At 34.8% G+C, this 4,261-nt stretch overlaps 1 protein-coding gene across 5 annotated transcripts in view; it reads right to left on the bottom strand.

Moving 5' to 3' along the window:
- Positions 1–261: 261 nt before the first annotated feature.
- Positions 262–4,261, bottom strand: part of LOC108971221 (host cell factor-like) — a 31,858-nt gene continuing 27,858 nt past the window's right edge. The window contains exons 8-9 of one of the 5 annotated variants that reach the window (XR_001993532.1): positions 551–869; positions 262–473 (exon numbers count right to left, since the gene is read on the bottom strand). The gene's annotated coding sequence lies outside the window, so the exon portion shown is untranslated. Of the gene's footprint in view, positions 474–550; positions 870–3,475; positions 3,585–3,611; positions 3,924–4,261 lie in introns of those variants that run through there. The other 4 variants (XR_001993531.1, XM_018937183.1, XM_018937135.1 and 1 more) reach the window with 4 other exon arrangements.

The following is a 4,261-nucleotide window of genomic DNA, read 5'->3' as shown; positions in this document are numbered from 1 at the left end:
ATTTTTTCCACATTGTTATTATATATGTATGTATATGTTAATTTTCAAGTTCTTAATTACAAATAAAACTCTCGGCTTATTGCTGAATATCTTTAAACCAGAAATGAAGCTTTATGGTAATTTTGTCATTTTCATTAAAAATAAATATAAATAAACATATTATATAAGTCTTGAATCTTTTTATTAAATATTTCCAATTTTAGATTAAAATTATAATTGCAAATAAACTGTTATTATGAATCAAAGAGTATAATCTGAAAATGAATAGTAAGTAAAAGCATTTTTATAAACTGCCTTAATGTGTGCATTTGTAACAACTACATTATCCGTAATCTACATATCTATTTACGCACGATAAGTTGACCCAGACATGTTTTTATTGCATTAATAGCTAGGTTAATCTATTATATTATATATACAGCTGGGTATGATGACTCGAGTTCATGTTAGTATAAAATTACATTCAATATTATCTGCAAAAAAAGAAGAAAAAATAGTTCTTAGTATTTTGCCCAATACCTATTATTAAATCAAGTTTAAATCCACGAACAAGTTCAGGTGTGAGTGTAARTTTTGTTGTCGACTTTTAGTTGTTCTAGCGGCGCTCGCCAGACCCTGTTTTGAGTGACAAGACGCGAGTTAATCRTCATCAAAAGCATCTAGACTGTTCTTTTTACGAGGTCGGACCTTAAGGTAAAGGGTTTTATTTGTGTTCATTTCATAGGGCTTGCAAAGAGTAGTTCGGGCTCTTTTAGGTTTAGTATTTTTGGTCTATTGTGGATAAATAAGAGCGTTACCTGCTACAGTATCCAAATAGAAGTACTTCTCTTTTGCAATGCGTGGTGGTTTAACTCCAAAGACTCCATTCACTGGAAGGAAAGAGTGAAAGTGTTAACAGGTCTACTGTGAATGGCGTTTTATTCATGTCTGAAATAAATGAAGAATGATTTCTGCAAAACCTTCTTAGTAGAAATTGCCTGCAGAAAAGTTCGTTAAGTTCTTTAATTCTAACAAATTAACCTGCTAAGGGATAGTGCTCCAAGGATGTCGGAAATAACTTACTAACTGATATTAACAGATTTAGACCGCCGAAATCAACCTTAGGGCGGAAAAAATTCAGGTCGATGTCGGTAACATAGAAGCCGACCGAAATTTATCGTCGTAAGAAGTCGATTAAGTCTCAGAAAACGAGATAGATTTTATATACGTATATAATGGTATAATGGGGTACGACTGCAGGAGGTTAGTGTTTGATAGGTATGTTTTGAATGTTAAGATATTCTTTTTCTTCTTCTAGAATTAAAATGATTTCACTTGCAAATAAAACAGAATTAATTACTAAAATAACTTCCAGTCTGCTATATGCTATGTGGGTACTGGATACTTACTAGAGAAGTTCCGATTCACCACAGAATTTTCTTAGCAGGAAAGAGGTTATAACTTTACGACAATTCAACTTTACATAGCAATGTGATGATTTCTGAATGTATATTTTCAGAAACACGTAGAGCCAATAGAAGAATTTGGAATGAAAGATGTGTGTGTCTACGGCAATAATGTTGGTACGTCCTGCAATAGTAATAGTCAGCATTAGTTACTATTATATAAAATCGTATATGATCCATCTTTTATAACTTTGACAAGGTCTTCGTCTGCTTTAGCGCCCATCGGACTATTTGTTTTGAGACTATCTTAAGTCCTGATGCAAATTTATACCGTGAACAAAACCAATTCATTTATATCCCACATCCTGAAGGAATAATTTCATTGAATTACTTATTTTCCACATGAATATATTTATGTATAGTATGTTTTCAGTTGCATACTTCGAAAAAGCCCCAATATAATTGTGATTTTTATGAAAATTCTTTGGGGTGACATACAGAGTTTGTCCGGAAAGAAATAGGGCCGGTTTTTTGTCCGCCGCGACTGTACTTCGGAGCGTCCGCGCGCCGACTAGTCAGTTGTCTCCGACCACCTGGTGTGTCAGATCAAACATATTCGCGCGACGTGTTTCTGCGAGTGGTGCAATTCGAAAATGCAGCGTTTGTTAAAGAAGAGGTASGCGATTAAATTCTGTGTGAAACTCGGTAAATCTTCGTCAGAGACGTTTGATAAAATCGATCAGGCTTGTCCAGATGTTGCTTTGGCAAGAAGTGATGTGCTTCGGTGGTACCAGACCTTCTTGAAGGGCCGGTAAGAGGTCGCTGATGAAGACCGTGCTGGGAGACCTGCGACTTCGACAAACACCGACAMTGTGACTAGTGTACGCGAAGTTTTGAACACAGACCATCGACTAATATTCGTTTAATTGCCCAGATGCTAAATTTATCAAAATCTGTGGTTCATGACATAGTRACGGAGCACTTGAAAATGCGCAAAGKGTGTTCGAAGATGGTCCCATAAGTGCTCACAGACGACCAGAAATTGAGGCGAATGAAAGCGTTCGAAGAAAATTYCAACATGTGTTAAAGTAACYCCCAATTTYWGAATAAYGTAATCACAGGTGATGAGAAATTGATCTTTGAGTATGATCCAGAGATAAAGAGGCAATATTCCGAGTGACACACGCCGGCAGAGAGGATCCAAGCAGCATGCACTTCGGCTCTCAAGGCTATTCAAACGCCTTCAATACTTGGAAATCGCGCTGGAAGCGCTGCATCGMCGCAGAAGGAGACTACTTTGAAAGYTGTGAAATAATTTTATCGATTGGTTCAATARCAAATTCAAGGGAAGTGRAAAATTGAAGKAAAAACACATTCTGAAAGTTCCGAACATACTTCCTCATTGGGGGTGAATTTTTTATTTTCATTAAGCTACAAAAATKTATTTATATTRGAACATCGTAGTTATRCCCCTAGTACAGTTTACCATTCGACTAAGTTGAGTAGAGATAAACGGAATTCAAAACTAATGAACTAAAGTCCGCCTTTGCGAAAATCAGAGAGMTTATATACTATTCCACGACAGTCGGGCCCACATAACCGGAACGGTCCAAGGACTGCCAATAACTCTGATATATTTCGCCTTCGGAGAAGTACGTCATACGTGATCGTAACACTTCTATCGTATTCTGGCGTACGTGAMCGAGTAAAMGTATCCGTTCATTCGAAATGTCATTCAAATGAAAAATTAAAATAAAATTTATGAAAATGTGAGTAAATTTTTTTAAATTTTATATTTTTTTGTAATGTTTAATAACAAAGAACAAAAGCAAGATGCCATAAATGGAATACCTCATAAAAAATTAATTTACATGAGCAAAATTTTTGACATTTTCAAATTATATTTAATGAAGAATACTTTATTTTGTGTATTTTCATTTCTCCGATTGCGATTAGGCGTTTCGCTAACCCGGTATCTTATTTTAAGGGATTGTCTTACTGTTACTCGCTGATTCTCACGATTTGTTCATGTTGAAATTACTCAATCGGCCCAGTTTTTTTTTGTTAAAAATAAATACATTCATGTCGAATATAATGTTTTTATGTTTATTTATTGGATGTATAATAGTTAATATTTTGAAATTACACGTAAGAAACAAAGTCCTGTACGATGTCCAAGATTGCGGCCGCAATTTTGATCTAAAACAAAAATTTCAAAAAGATTATTAATCTGCAGGAAAGTGGCTATCATGCTAAGGAAACTTTTTTTATTTGACAAAATGGCAGCGGTTTGAACAAAAAAGTCGTTATGTTCCCCCTTTTGATGTAGTGTATACTATCCGATAATGCAACAAAAATTGTCGATTTGCCGAAAATTTCACACTGAGACGAACCCTTAAATTGTATGCAGATGTTATATTAGCCGCTCAAACGTTAGCAAATCTAGCCACTTTTGTGGGGTGATACCTTCCTCTTTTGCCATATCCTAAAATTATTCACCGCCTTTTTTATATTCTAATGCTTCGTTCAACGATACATCTACAAAGAAAATTTTTTTAATGAGGTTTCATGTTTTTTTTATACCTACGCTATTGCTACGATATCTTAGCTACTTCCGCACTATTTTTTCATCCCCATCACTTTCACTACAGCTCAAAAACAAAAAAAAAGTCGGATCCGATTTGACATTTAATTGGCTTTTGTTAGTTTAATGAAAATTTGCAACAGTTTTGACAGTTCCACATCTACTGTGACCTAAAAATAYGATCCAAAGCAATGTGGATTTTAAAAACTATTTTGATTTAAAACAAATAACGATCGGTTTGCGTACGTTGTAATGCCAATCACGGTATATGATTGACGTATCACGGAATTTT

Source organism: Bactrocera latifrons, unplaced genomic scaffold (genome assembly GCF_001853355.1).
Source record: "Bactrocera latifrons isolate USDA-ARS-PBARC rearing strain unplaced genomic scaffold, ASM185335v1 scaffold_1082, whole genome shotgun sequence".
Classification (NCBI taxonomy): domain Eukaryota; kingdom Metazoa; phylum Arthropoda; class Insecta; order Diptera; family Tephritidae; genus Bactrocera; species Bactrocera latifrons.
This window is presented reverse-complemented; position numbering and strand designations above follow the sequence as displayed.